Source organism: Leptopilina heterotoma, unplaced genomic scaffold, assembly GCF_015476425.1.
Source record: "Leptopilina heterotoma isolate Lh14 unplaced genomic scaffold, ASM1547642v1 Lhet_29, whole genome shotgun sequence".
NCBI lineage: Eukaryota > Metazoa > Arthropoda > Insecta > Hymenoptera > Figitidae > Leptopilina > Leptopilina heterotoma.
The window spans coordinates 179488-196253 of record NW_025110996.1 but is presented as its reverse complement, the minus strand read 5'-3'; positions in this window follow the sequence as shown (position 1 = coordinate 196253).

The following is a 16766-nucleotide window of genomic DNA, read 5'->3' as shown; positions in this document are numbered from 1 at the left end:
TATTTTTCTTTTCAAATTTCTTCGATCTTTGTGTAAATGGTATTTGTATGAAGTCATTTATCATATATAATGCTAAGGAATACTCAATTTAATAAGAAATGTTTATTTAAAAAAGAGTGATTTTTAATAATATTTTTTATTTTTCCACCTATGCGCTCATGAAAAATTTAAATTATTTTAGCAGGGATTTTTTCTACGCTCTTTTAGCACCAAATAGAAGCCTTTAAAGCCTAAGGTCTTTAAAAAAATATAACAAAAATTTTTCAGCCCACCCTAATGTATCAGAATCTTTATTCGCGCATCACTTAAAAACGGCTGAACCATTTGAAACCAAATTTGGCAGAATGTTAGACCTTAAGCCAAGGAAGGTTTATAAATTTACAGATTTGAAAAATATTAATTAGAACGGGAGATATTCAATTTTTTCGAAAAATTCAAAAACCAAAAATTTTCAAATTTTACATTTTTTTAAAAAATGCTTTCAAACTTTCTATAATTGAGTATAACATGTTATTTAGTCACATTTTAGAATAGTTTTGCCAAAAATAATGTCCTATATCTAAGATGTAAGTATAAATTTTTTTTAAAAAATTCAAAAAATCGAAATTTTTCAAATTTTATATTTTTTAATGAATTGCTTTTAAACTCTCTATAATTGAGTATTACATGTTACTAAGTCAAATTTTAGCATAATTTTTCCAATAATACTGTCCTATAACTATGATGTAAGTATAAAAATGATTTCGAAAAATTCAAAAAATCGCAAATTTCCAAATTTTATATTTTTTAATGGACTGCTTTTAAACTATCTATAATTAATCATTACATGTTATTTAGTCACATTTTAGTATAATTTTTCAAAAAATAATATCTTATAACTAAGATTAAAGTATAAAAATGTTTTCAAAAAATTTTAAAAATCACAAATTTTACATGTTTTGATGATTTGCTTTTAAACTCTGTATAATTGAGTGTTACATGTAATTTAGTCATATTTTAGCATAATTTTGCACAAAAAATGATATAACTAAGATGTAAGTATAAAAATATTTTCCATATCCAAAAATCGAAAAAATTATAATTGTTATTAATTACTATCAAGTTTAATTCAGTAGTATTTTTTGGGTTATTTTTATTTTATGAAAATACTCTTTTTTAAGAAAATATGTTATATGCCAGTACCAGTCTTTGACGGGATTTAGTTTACCATAATAGAATTGACAGAGTGTCTACCAATTGCGCGGGAAAACCGATAAATAGCCAGGAGTTTAATTTGACCAGAAAAAACCGGGAATTTTCTTATCAAATTAAAAAAGTTTTATTATATTAATTTGATTTAAAAAACTGCTTTTTACTTTAATTTTTATTGTCTAATTGTCTAATTGTGACACAATTATTTATAATTAGACTTTTCTTTGACTCCAAAAGCTGGTGTAAATTTAGGATTAATTTTTAATACATTAATTGCAGTACTACAAACGCACAAAGTACTACAAGTTGCCAAATACTGTTCCTGAATATCAAATTTGATAGAAAAAAATCTGTCACTGATTGAAATAGTAATATTTTCCTCACGAAATAGTTAATGGTAACTAATTATAGTTTTTCCCAGTAAAATTTAATTCCCGGCTATTTCCCGGTTGGTAGAAACCCTATCAAATGTATTAGCCGAAACTAAAACCCGTCGAAGACGGGTCCGACAGCTAGTTATTAATATATTAATTAATTTTATTTACTTACTTATTTATTGATTTACTATAAATAAAGTATAAATAAATAAACAAATAAGTAATATTAAATAAATTTGTTTTGATTTATTCAATATTACTTACTTTTTTCTTTATTTATAATAAATCAATAAATAAGTAAATTAAAAATTATTAATTCATTAATAAGAATAAGCTTAGAATATAGTAATTGTTACTAGTTTTCAAATTAGTTTTATTTTTATATAGGATAATTTTTTTTATAAATTCACTTTTAAAAATCTTACCACAAATATCTTTTAAAATCTGACAAGTTTTGCTTTTTTTATAATAAAAATTAAAAATAATAAATTTAATCCATCCCAGGTGCGAATTTAGGTTGGCCGCCAGAGTTTGAAGGTTGGCCCAAGGTTGGCCTAACTTTGTCAAGCAAAGTTTTGGTTGCCAGAGTTTGCCCAACTTTGGCAAATACTTGTGCCCACAGTTGGCCCGACTTTGCAAGCCAACCATAAAATGCAGAGTTTAACCAACCGTCGGGCCAACTTTGGCGACAAAGGTTGGCACAACTTATCCAAACGTAGTTTAAAAGACTTTCAGTTTCGGTTGGCCGAACTCTGGGCCACGGTTGGCCCAACGGTTGGCAAAACTATGTGAAACACAGTTTAATTGACTTACATTATTTTGGTTGGCCGAACTCTGGGCCACGGTTGGCCCGACGGTTGGCAAAACTATGTGAAACGCAGTTTAATTGACTTAAACTTTCTTGGTTGGCCGAACTCTTGGCCACGGTTGGCCCAACGGTTGGCAAAACTCTGTGAAACGCAGTTTAATTGACTTGATTTTTCTTGGTTGGCCGAACTCTGGGCAACGGTTGGCCCAACGGTTGGCAAAACTCTAGAAACGCAGTTTAAATGACTTAAACTTTCTTGGTTGGCCGAACTCTGGGCCACGGTTGGCCCAACGGTTGGCAAAACTATGTGAAACGCAGTTTAATTTACTTGATTTTTCTTGGTTGGCCGAACTCTGGGCCACGGTTGGCCCGACGGTGGGCAAAACTTTGTGAAACGCCGTTTAAATGACTTGATTTTTCTTGGTTGGCCGAACTCTGGGCCACGGTTGGCCCGACGGTTGGCAAAACTCTGTGAAACGCAGTTTAATTGACTAACATTTTTTTGGTTGGCCGAACTCTGGGCCACGGTTGGCCCAACGGTTGGAAAAACTCTGTGAAACGCAGTTTAATTGACTTGATTTTTCTTGGTTGGCCGAACTCTGGGCAACGGTTGGCCCAACGGTTGGCAAAACTCTAGAAACGCAGTTTAAATGACTTAAACTCTCTTGGTTGGCCGAACTCTGGGCCACGGTTGGCCCAACGGTTGGCAAAACTCTGTGAAACGCAGTTTAATTGACTTGATTTTTCTTGGTTGGCCGAACTCTGGGCAACGGTTGGCCCAACGGTTGGCAAAACTCTAGAAACGCAGTTTAAGTGACTTAAACTTTCTTGGTTGGCCGAACTCTGGGTCACGGTTGGCCCGACGGTTGGCAAAACTTTGTGAAATGCAGTTTAATTGACTTGATTTTTCTTGGTTGGCCGAACTCTGGGCAACGGTTGGCCCAACGGTTGGCAAAATTCTAGAAACGCAGTTTAAATGACTTAAACTTTCTTGGTTGGCCGAACTCTGGGCCACGGTTGGCCCAACGGTTGGCAAAACTATGTGAAACACAGTTTAATTGACTTAAACTTTCTTGGTTGGCCGAACTCTGGGCCACGGTTGGCCCAACGGTTGGCAAAACTTTGTCAAATGCGGTTTAAAAGACTTAAACTTTCTTGGTTGGCCGAACTCTGGGCCACGGTTGGCCCGACTGTTGCAGCTTAAATATACATTTTGCGTTATGCACTCCCATGTGAGTGTAGCGTATTGGTCAGTGTATAAGTCTTCGGTGCGTTAGGTTAGGAGTTCGATCCCAGCGAGCGATAGATATTTTCGAAAATGTATTTATGAGATTGTGTTTAATAATAATAGGTAAAGGTTATATCTGATGTTCCCGCTAATAATAACGTGTTAATTGTTTAAATAATGTAGTTTTTTAATAATTTTTTACCTTTGGCTGTTGAAGTTGGCCAAACTTTGAAAATTGTGGTTGGCCCAACTTACGCATCTAAAGTTGTGCCAACTTTGGCGTCAGTCTTTGGACCAACCATTGAAATGTATAGTTGGCACAACATATGCATTGTAAGTTGGGCCAACTTCCTTATGAGTTGTCGGGCCAACCATCGTCGCCATTAGACGGTCGCCGTTATCATCTGTATGGTTGGCCCAACCTCTGGCACGAGAAGTTGGACCGACTTTGTAAAAGTTGGCCCAACTATGGGCCGACCAAAAAATCGCACCTGGGATCATGCTTTAAACATTTTTTGTATTAATAATTTTTAAAGAGTTGAAAGTACATTCGTACTGGCATTCTATTGCAAAATGCGTCCGGCTTGGTGCAGGTTTCAACCCGCCAAGCACCCGGCGTTGTACTGGCATTCGTCCGTCTAGCAACCAGCGCGGGCCAAATTATATGCTTTATAAAAATTAAAATAAAAGAAATGTTTAATTAACTATGCAAGGTGAATGTTAGTTAATATTTATTATTTCCTTCAAATTAATTACATTCATCTTTTTCTCTTTTTTTAAAACAGTTATAAAGTATAAATGAAATGCAGTAAGTTACAAATGTTTATTTTGGTTAATTTTGTATTGATTTCGAATAGTTATAAAGTGAAGTATTCAACTAATTATTCTTAAATAATAAAATAAAGATAAATATTAAAAACATTGAAGATTAAAAAATATAATAAAACTATATTTATTTGCATAATATAAATAAAATGCAAAAATATTTAAAAATATTTGAGTAAAAGTTATTATTCACTTTATATAAGTTGTTGTTTCTCGGCGGTATTGTATATTGACGTTGTTTTGCTCACATCCGCAAGCGAGCTAATAGCGTAGTGGTTAGCGTATTAGACTTCGGTGCGTAGATTAGGATAGGTTTGGGCTTCGTATCCCACTGCGAGCGTTTAGAATTTTAATGTGTAAAAAAAATGTTAAATGTGTAAAATATGCTTTAAATGATCTATAAATAAATGTTAATTAACATGCACCATGCATAGTTAATTAAATATTTTATTTTTCAATAGAGAATATAATTTGGCCCGCGTCGCTTGCTAGGCGGACAAATGCCAGTAGAACGCCGGTCCCGCTGGACCGAGTCATGTTTCGGAACAAAATTTGGCCCGTCCTGGTTGCCAGACAGACGAATGCCTGTACAACGCCGGTTGTTCGGCGGCATCAAATCTGTCCGAGCCAGGCGCGCAGCCACTACAACACATTGTCAGGTTCCAGTACAATGTCTGCACCGCTCCGGTCGTCAGGCGGACCCATGCCAGTACAGTCTTACCGACGTCTGTACAGGCGCGGTACCCTGCCAGTGGGAAATTTCCGCCTGGGTCCTTTAACAAATGCACTTTGATTTTTTTATTTTTGCTGATTCTGTTGTGAATTAGAGTGTACACCGCAAATTAATTTTTTTTTTTGAGGCGCCTGAGGAAAATCTCATTATCTCGCTCAATTCTTAATATTTTTAAATTAAAATTTAGAGATATATGGTTCAAATGTTGCAATATTATATATGCAAAGCGATAAAATAAATTAACTTTCTGCGTATCGCCAAAAAAAATTCTTAAAAACATGCTTTTTTCACCATTTAGACCTTACCCCCCCCCCTCCTTAATAAAGCTTTGCTTTCAGGTTAAATTTTTTTAAAATTCCATTATTATTCAATTTTACTTCCTCACAGAGGAATTTTTCGAGTTCGATTTTTTGACATATCTTTATGTTATTTGACCTCAGGAGTTCAAAAATGACATTTTTAAAAAATTTCATTTCGTATTTGTGTGTGTGTAAACATCACATTTTTATAAATATCTCGAAATCATGAAGAGCTTTTGGGTTGAATTTTTTTTTAAATTGTAGATCTCACCTGCGGACATAAAGTGAGAGTACTTTCTGATATATTAATAAAGTTTAACTAATTTTTTTTTCATTTTTAATTTTGAAAAAAACGTTTTTTGCCCATAACCTTAAAAAAATGTTAGGACACCTATAAATGTTTTTCCATAGTTTTGTAGAGTTTTTTTAGACGCATCTTTTGAGCCCTAATTGAACATTTTTCGTTCATATTAACCGGAGTTATTAAACTTTTAAAAATAAAAAATTTTGGAAAATAAGACTTTTTTGAAAATTTTGTTGAAAAACGTAGAAGTAACATTAAAATTATCGTTATCAACTTGTAGAGCATTAAAAAACGCTTCGATTCACCTATTTTTGAACCTAATTTGATAATAAATTTCGAAATTATTGGTATTTTAAAAACCAAAAATTGTTAAAAATGACATTTTCTCAACTTTTCTGTTTAAAAATTTTTGTTTAACTATTAAATTATTGTAACTATCTTGTAGGGTATATAAAAATAAATTGATTGACCCAAAATTCAATCACTTTTACCATATTTATAAAAAGTTATTCATATATTTCTATTATTTTTATCTCTATGGGGAAATGTACAACTGACGGAGTATTATTAATAATAATTTAACAACAAAATGGTAAATAATATTAATATATAATTATTATTCATAAAATATTCCTCTTTTTAATTAAATTGTATTAAAGATAGAGACTAACAATGGATATAGTAAATGAAGTAGAAAACAGTTGTTTATAACATTTAAAAATTAAATAATAGTCAATATTACACTAAGTGTAGATTAGATTGTCATATTTTAGTACTTAATGATTGGAACCTAGAAATATCGCAAATCCATGAAAATAAAGAAAATTGCGCACGACGGAAATCTAACATATGGACTTATGTCTTATATAGACTAACGCTCTAACTACTATGCTAACGACGCGTGTGTACAGTGAAGTTTTAATTTCCCAGTATCATTGAGACTTATTACCCGGAGAAAAAAATTAGGTTATACCAACCGGAGACCCCGGTTAAAACTACTTGACCGACACAGGCGTTAACTGTCAATGGCTGGATCGATATCGGTAGTAAATTGACTGACGAAAACTAAAGACTCAACTGCAGAGCCAAGTCAAAACGGCCTGGCTCTCCGGTTATCACTACTTGACTTCATAAAATTAGCATGACGACTCAAAAGAAAGCAGAAAAAAAATCGCGTGAAAATCGCAGAAAGCTGGCTAAAGACTGGGCTAAGGTTGGCCGAGGCAGTTAGAAAACCTGAGCAAACACTAGGCTAGGGTGAAAGCTACCCATGCACAGTGGGCCAGGATCGTCGATTTTTGGCCAAAAATCATTATTTAAAAAAGAACTAGATATTTACGAATAACAAGTATGCTACCTACAGTTTTTGGGGTCGCTGATTACAAATCTGAAGTCAGATTTCAAAAATTCAAAATGGCGGATCCAATATGGCGGACATAAATTTTTTTATATGAATCAATTTTAATGAAGCATAAGTATCTAGGGGTTTTTTTAGGTCGCTGATTACGAATCTGATGTAAGAATTCAAGTGGATTTTAGATTGGGTGAGATTTGCCTACAATTTTTTGCTTGGGAGTTTTTAAGTTTGGTGATTACAAAACTAGTGTCTATACAATTCAGAAAATAAAAAATTTTTTCCTGTTATAAGCCTACAAAAATAGAAAGTACTGTAGTTTCCAGGATCTACCACGAGGAGGTTACAGGTAAAGATCCTATTTTGTATTTTTTTTAGATTTTTAAAATTTTTTTGGTTTTTTTTGAGACCTGATGTTTACTTATAGGTATATAGTTTATCGCGTAAGTATATCAGGTGCGCATGTAGTCCTATTGGAGAATCTGCTTTTATTTCCATGGATCAGATAAACACTTCATTTTATATCTAAATCTGATTTCAGAAACACAGTGCTCATTTTTTCATTTTTAAAATCTGACAACAGATTCGTAATCAGCAACCCGAAAAACCTCTACATACCCATATGTTTCATTAAATTTAAAATTGATTAATTTAAAATTTTTTATGACCGCCATTTTGATTTTTTGAAATCTGACATCAGATTCGTAATCAGCGACCCAAAAAACCATACAGTTATTAGAATAGAGTGCGCAAGCGACCAAAATGTTTCTTAGGCGCATAGACGGAGACAGCCATACGAAAAGTAGACCCCTTTTCTTTCTTTCTCTAATAACGCATGCGTGATAGTGAAACAGCTTGCTGACAATTATATTTTTCTTTTATTTACGTGACAAATAAATAATTTAAAAACATTTTTAGCACGAAAAATAGTATTTTATGTTAAGTTTACCTGCTTTTAATTTAAACTCATCGAAATAAGCAACTAAAAATTAAAAATTTTAATTACTATACCTATTTTTAAAACGATTTTTCATGCGATCTTTTTAGACAAAAACCTAACCAAAAACTTTTATTCTTGCACATGCGCCATTAACCCTTTTGTGACCCCGGGGAATCCAGCGGTTGGATTTGCTTCCAAATTGGTACTCGGGGGTTTTCGGGGTCGCTGATTACGAATCCGATGAGAGTTTTCAAAAATTTAAAATGGCGGATCCAATATGGCGGACAAGATTTTTAAAAAATGCTTGAATTTGCTACAATATTGCTACTCGGGGGTTTTTGGGGTCGCTGATTACGAATCCGATGTCAGTTTTTCAAAATTCAAAATGGCGGATCTAATATGGCGGACAAGATTTTAAAAAATTACTTGAATTTGCGTCAATGTTGTTACTTGGCAGTTTTCGGGGTCGCTGATTGCGAATCAGAAGTCAAAATTAAAAAATTTTCAAAAATCAAAATGGCGGATCCAGTATGGCGGACAAGATTTCAAAAAATTGCCTGAATTTGCTTGAATATTGTTAATCAGGGGTTTTCGGGGTCGCTGATTACGAATCCGATGTCAGTTTTTTAAAATTCAAAATGGCGGATCCAATATGGCGGACAAGATTTTAAAAAATTGCTTGAACTTGCGTCAATATTATTATTTAGGGGTTTTCGGGGTCGCTGATTGCGAATTAGAAGTCATATTTTTAAAATTTTTTAAATTCAAAATGGAGGATCTAATATGGCGGACAAGATTTCAAAAAATTTCTTGAATTTGATTCAATATTGTTACTTGGGCGTTTTCGGGTCCGCTGATTACGAATCCGATGTCAGTTTTTCAAAATCGAAAATGGCGGATCCAATATGGCGGACGAGATTTTCAAAACTTTGTTTGAATTTGTTTTAAAACAGATACTTGGGGGTTTTAAGGGTCACTGATTACGAATCTAATTTCAGTTTTTTAAAATCAAAATGTCGGATCAAATATAAAAGTTTTTGAGGTCGTTAAGTACGGAGAGAATTTTAGATTTAAATTTTATTAATATTTCAGATCTTAATTTTTATATAAAAAATAAATTATACAAAAAATTTAGAATAAAAATATGATCTGAAATAAGTTACAAAATTATACAAATGAATTTCGATACACCAGAATAGTGTACAATGGTACAAATAAAGAGTTTTATTAAAAATTATGAAAATTAATCTTTTCACTTGGCAATTTTTTGTGGATTTAAAAACATATTTTTTACAAAATTGAGCATAGATTATTTTGTTTCTACTATTTTATCAATAAAACTTAAACTGACCTCAGATTCGTAATCAGCGACTCCAAAAACCCGCGAGTAACGATATTGACGCAAATTCAAGCAATTTTTTAAAATCTCATCCGCCATATTGGATCCGCCATTTTGAATTTTGTAAAACTGACATCGGATTCGTAATCAGCGACCCCGAAAACCCCCGAGTAACAATATTGAAGCAAATTTACGGAATTTTTTAAAATCTTTTCCGCCATATTGGATCCGCCATTTTTAATTTTAAAAATTTTTTAAATCTGACTTCCGATTTGCAATCAGCGACCCCGAAAACCACCCAAGTAACAATATGGACCCAAATTCAAGCAATTTTTTAAAATCTTGTCCGCCATATTGGATCCGCCATTTTAAATTTTGAAATCTGACATCAGATTCGCAATCAGCGACACAAAAAACCGTTAAATACAAAATACCACTGTTCATCATAATTGATTAATTTTGAAAATTGTCTTTATATGTTTATTGCAATATTCTTGTTATGTTGAAAAAATATAAAAGGCGCAAAATGGCACATATTATCGTCAAAGTAGACATGCTAAGTAATCGTTCTATAACTTGTTTTTCCAAATATTATGCGGCTCGGAGGAGCTCGACTAACTGAAAGTCGGCACTCTATTGAAAAATCCACTATTTGTTAACTTCAATGGAACTACATTTTAATAAATTTTATTTTTTTAAAATAACTATTGGTTTTTTTACTTCAATATATCTGTTGATGAGAAAAAAAGTACTTATACAAAAATAATTAATTTATTTCTAGATATATTAAGAATTTCAATCAAAAACATTTTATTATTTTATCTCAAATGTTAAACTTTAAATAGTTCTAGAAGACACAATTTTTTATTATTTAACAAATCCTTTATGCAATAAATTCCTTATTTACTATTAAATACTGTGCATAAATTCTTTTGTGCATATTTGAAAGTTGAAAAATTGTATTTTTGGCCAAAATTCGACGATCCTGGCCCACCCCGTGTAGAAAAATCTTCTGGAACGTCTAGAGTCAAGCCTGGCGCAAACTAGAAAGCGTCTAGCCTCGCAAGTCTGGAAGATCTGATTTGACCCAGTTTTGGTGCTGCTTAGCTACAAGCCAAACTGTAGCTATATTGTCTGTTCTGGATTGTCTAGCCAGACCCAGCTCTGATTCTAGTCAGAATTTCTAGATGATTAAAATTTTTTATTTTGCAACTTCTAGGCTGCGGCGAGCGATGCTCGTCTGGAAGGTCTGGCCAGACCCAGCTCTGATTCTGGTCAGAACTTTCTAGATAACTAAAATGATTTATTTTTCAACTTCTAGGCTGCGGCGAGAGATATACTGGTCTAAAATGTCAAGCCAGACACTTTTCTCGAAATCTACAGAACCGATTTTAAGATACCAAAACTATCTAATTCTTTATCTAAAAAACTAGACAGCAAACCTCTAAACATTTCTTCTACATAATCTATTAAAAATCATTGAATTCTTGCAAAAAATTTTTGTAAAAAATTTGAGAATAATTGAATTTCTTCGCAGAATTTTATTATTTATGAAAATAATCGATATCTCGTGAAAAATTGTATTAAAATTTTTAAAAATCCTAATTAAATTCATTTAAAGAATTTCTTTGTATATTTTTTTAAATAATTAAATTTATTAAAATTGTATTGAAAATAATTGAATTTCTCAGGAAAATTTTATTATTTTTAAGAAGTAATTTAATTTTTGCTATTAATTTTACTTCGAAAGGATTTCTTAAAAAGAATATGTTTCAAATTTTTGAAAATAATTGAAATCCTCTGAAGAATTTTATTATTTAAACAAAATAATTGATATCATTAAAAGAATTTTTCTTTTTATAAAGAAAATTGAATTCTTGCGTGGAATTTTATTTTTTATGAAGATAATTGAATTTTTAAGAAGAATTTTATTAAAATTTTTGAAAATAATTGAATTCTTCGAAAGAATTTTTCTTTTTATGAAGATAATTGAATTTTTAGGAAGAATTTTATTAAAATTTTTGAAAATAATTGAAATCCTGCTATTATTTTCATTTAAGTTTTAAAAAAATAATAATTGAATTGTTTCGAAGGATTTATTAAAATTTTGTTGAAAATAAAAAATTTCGTAATTTGAAGAATAATAATAAAATGAATGGCACATTCCGCGCCATATTAAAAATATTTATTTACTTCTTTTCTTATTTATAAAATCTCGTAAACATACACTGTTATGATATCAGATACATATCTAAAAAGAAGTAATAATATTCAAATTATACGTGAAGAAGAGGGATAACAAAAATTCGTTCTCTTTCATTACGTCTCAACTGAAGGCAAAGTGGTACAAGTTTTTGTTTAATTGCATTTATGGGTATTTGTATTACATTCGCTGAAGGCGTTTGTTGTAACTCCCACATATCAATTTCGCTAGACGCAAACGGGTAATCAAAAATTGGTTTTTTTTTGCTTCCAAATTCTGCCAGTTATACTAACAGAACGAAGAGGCCCAAGAATGCTTTCAATTTTGAAAATTCTTCCATCTTTTAAGAGAACCATATTGTCAGGAAATTTTTGGGAAAGAATTTTTCCTGTATACTTTACTTTCAAAAGATTTTCGCCTTTAGATTCCAATATCTCGATTACTGATGGTACTTCCGGTTTTGTATTCTTTATCATATACTCCTCGTGCAATCTCCTACATAATTGAGCTAGCGGTCGATTATATGTACGAATTTTTTTTTTAATTTTACCCAGTAAACTTTCAAATGGAAAAGCCATGACGTAACTTAAGGTACAACCCATATTTTGAACATCATCTGCTAAATAGATCAAATGATGAAAGTTCAAAACTTGGGATTTTCTTCCGTAGAAACTTGTCAAGGCAATAAAAAATATTCGAAGATATTGTTTTGCTTTACGGGCGTATTTCAAGCAAAATATGTCGCAACATAAAATGCGACAAGCAACGTGAAGTAGCAAGAAGTGCTGATATGTTCGTTTTGGTAAGATTTATTTTAAGACAACTGGACCGCAATATAATAGAAAAAAACGGAGCTCAGTTGCTTTCCATTTCAGAAAATGCTTCGTCGACCGTGTTTTTCTTTGGAACTCTGCTGGCACACAATTTTTCAAAAGTTCCATCCGTTTTGATAATTCCTGACGCAAATCAAAGCGGAGACGTGCACTTGAGCCACTCGATAACCACCATTCCAGCAATCTCTTCATAACCCCCAAAAAACATAAATGCATAATGTCTAACACAAAAGCAGAAATCATATTTATTGGTGGTTCTATGCGTGTTAATGGAGATGGTGCATGATGATGATCTGGCTGTTGCATATGTCTGAAAGTTTCGTCTGTTCTTTCAGCTGATTTAGCTGATGGATAAACGGTACTGGGAACGTTGACTTTAGTGCCCTTTACAGTGCACCTTTCACATGCATATATACCCGTGTGGCCAATTGTGCATTTTAAAAAAGCCCTTGCTGGCGTGTAGCAGACGAAACATTTAAACGAAACTATAAAATGCCTTCCTGAAATTTCTAATCCATTCATTAAGACATCATTAAGGTCATTAATGAATTCCTCCATATAAACTTCCGCATTAGCTGGTTTCCCATTTCCATAATAAATGGCTACTGGAAATGGTTTATAAATATCGGGAATAGAGTGGACTTTGCAAGAGTTTACCCACATTTGCTTAATACCCGATTTTGAAATCGGTAAGCCATCCACATTAATGGTTAATTGGATAATATTATTATCATGTAGATCGACGTTGACACACCTTTTTAACCCTGCTTTCAATCCAAAGTAAACAAATTCTCCTAGATCCCCGTAGCTGTCATCCATTGCGGTTATTGTGTACTTAGCACTGGAGGTTTTCAAAAATGTTTTCGATGACTTTGGGAGTTCAGGTAACATTCTTTGCCTTAAAATTAATAATAATTTGTCCAGATGGATTTGCTGAATATTTGATTCAAGAGCCCAATCGCGTAATTGAATTATTTCTCTCCTAGCGACAACTTCGTCGGAGACTTCACTTGAAGCGCTCCATTCCGAAAGCGTAATAGATAATTTGGATGATGATGGTTCTTCCGGGACGCCAGGATCATTCATAGATGAAATTATTGGTTCAGACGATAACGAATGTTCTTGGACGCCAGTTACGTTCGTTAAAGAAGTTGATGAAATAAAGGATGATTCCTCTTGCGCACCAGATTCATTGGATGAAGAAGTGTCAACTATAAAACCATCAGGAAAATTTAATTTTATAAAATTATAATTTTAATAGTCAAAAACCAGAATTTCTAATTTATTATGTTACTAATTTTAGCTCTCTAAATTTTAATTAGTGGAAATGTTTGTAATTTGAAATAGTGACTGATTTTTTACTTTTGAATTAGTAAACTTTACTAATAAATTAGTAGTAAATATTTATTAGTAAAATTTACTAATAAATTAATAGTAAATATTTATAAGTAAAATTTACTAATAAATTAGTAATAAATATTTATTAGTAAAATTTACTAATAAATTAGTAGTAAATATTTATTAGTAAATTTTACTAATAAATATTTATTACTAATTTATTAGTAAATTTTACTTATAAATATTTACTATTAATTTATTAGTAAATTTTACTAATAAATTAGTAGTAAATATTTATTAGTAAAATTAGTAATTTGAATTTAGAAAGATTAGTAATCGTGTAATAGGTACTAAATTAATTAGAGCATAATAAATTAATAACTCATTAGTTTAATTCAGAAATCGCAATTAAATTAAAATTAATTAATTCAGAAAATAAAATTATTAAAATTCTAGTAATTCAGATATTAATTCATACTTTTATCATGAATAATATTTATGTTGACATTGTTTGGGCTAACAACATGTTGATTGTTATCGGGAACATTGTTTATGTCGTTGATTGAATTGAAGGCGCTAGACTCGGTTTGCATTTGTTCTGAAAATGAAGTTTTTCTTAATAAATATTAGTCATCACTGATTGCAAGAAGTCTAAAAATTTTGTTTAAATTATTTATTAAAATTTATTAATCGTATGTACCTGTATCACTCTGTGGCACAGTGGGCCAGGATCGTCAAATTTTGGCCAAAAATACAATTTTTCAACTTTCAAATATGCACAAAAGAATTTATCTACAGTATTTAATAGTAAATAAGGAATTTATTGCATAAAGGATTTGTTAAATAATAAAAAATTGTGTCTTCTGGAACTATTTAAAGTTTAACATTTGAGATAAAATAATAAAATGTTTTTGATTGAAATACTTAATATATCTAGAAATAAATTAATTATTTTTGTATAAGTACTTATTTTTTCTCATCAATAGATGTATTGAAGTAAAAAAACCAATAGTTACTTTAAAAAAATAAAATTTATTAAAATGTAGCTCCATTGAAGTTAACAAATAGTGGATTTTTTAATAGAGTGCCGACTTTCAGTTAGTCGAGCTCCTCCGAGCCGCATAATATTTGGAAAAACAAGTTATAGAACGATTACTTAGCATGTCTACTTTGACGCCAATATGTGCCATTTTGCGCCTTTTCATATTTTTTCAACATAACAAGAATATTGCAATAAACATATAAATATATGCAATAAATATATAAAGACAATTTTCAAAATTAATCAATTATGATGAACACGGGTATTTAATGGTTTTTTGTGTCGCTGATCACGAATCTGATGTCAGATTTCAAAAATTCAAAATGGCGGATCCAATATGGCGGACATAAAAATTTTAAAATCAATAAATTTGAATTAAACATAGGTATCTATGGGTTTTTTGCATACACTGCAAAAAGAAGTATCTTATTTAAGATGTTTTGGTAGTCATTTCTAAGATGTTTTGGTAGTCTTTTTTAAGTTATTTGAAATATCTTAATTTAAGATGTTTAAAGTATCTTATCGCTAAACATCTTATTTAAACAAAAACATCTTAATTTAAGATACTTTAAAAAACTTACAGAAGTATCTTACTTTTTTAAGACAGAAGAAATATCTAAGACGTATCAAACATCTTAAAAATCAGTAAGATACTTTAGAAAACATCTTATTTTAAGATATCAAATAAGACACCTATTTTTGCAGTGTAGAGTTATTAGAATAGAGTGCGCGACTTATACCTTTTACCGTAAGAGGCATTCTTAGGCGCATAGAAAGAGACAAAAGCATGAAAGTAGACCCCTTATCTTACCTTCTCTAATGGCGCATGTGCAAGAATAAAAGTTTTTGGTTAGATTTTTGTCTAAAAAGATCGCATGAAAAATCGTTTTAAATATAATAAAATTAAATGTAAAATAAATATTTTACAATAAATAGGGTAGAGTGGGATTAAAAAGTCATGCTGAAAAAAAGCTATTTGGCTGTTATTTGAAGATAAGACGCAACTTTTGATTCTAGTTTGGATGTCGTATCGATAATATTATAGTAATTGGAATTTTTAATTTTGAGCTGCTTATTTCGATGAGTATAAATTGAAAGCAGGTAAACTTAACATCAAATACCATTTTTCCTGCTAAAAATGTTTTTAAATTATTTATTTGTCATGTAAATAAAAGAAAAATATAATTGCCAGCAAGCAAGCAACAATTGTTTCGATGCATTAGCTGTTTCACTATCGCGCATGCGTTATTAGAGAAAGAAAGAAAAGGGGTCTACTTTTCGTATGGCTGTCTAACATTTTGGTCGCTTGCGCACTCTATGCTAATAACTCTATGGTTTTTTGGGTCGCTGATTACGAATCTGATGTCAGATTTCAAGAAATCAAATTTTTTGTTGTTGTTGGTTATATGGCCTCTTGCAAAGCAGGTAGCCAAAATGGCGGTCATAAAAAATTTTAAATTAATCAATTTCAATGAGACATAAGTATGTAGAGGTTTTTCGGGTTGCTGATTACAAATCTGTTGTCAGATTTTAAAAATGTAAAAATGAGCACTTTGTTTCTGAAATCAGATTTAGATATGAAATGGAGTGTTTATCCGATCCATGGAAACAAAAGCAGATTCTCCAATAGGACTACATGCGCACCTGATATACCCACGCGATATAAGTACCTATAAGTAAACATCAGGTCTAAAAAAAACCAAAAAAATTTTTAAAATCTAAAAAAATACAAAATGGGATCTTTACCTGTAACCTCCTCGTGATAGATCCTGGAAACTACAGTACTTTTTATTTTTGTAGGCTAATAACAGGAAAATTTTTTTTATTTTTGAATTGTATACACTAGTTTTGTAATTACCAAACTTAAAAACTCCCAAGCAAAAAATTGTAGGCGAATCTCACCCAATCTAAAATCCACTTGAATTCTTACATCAGATTCGTAATCAGCGACC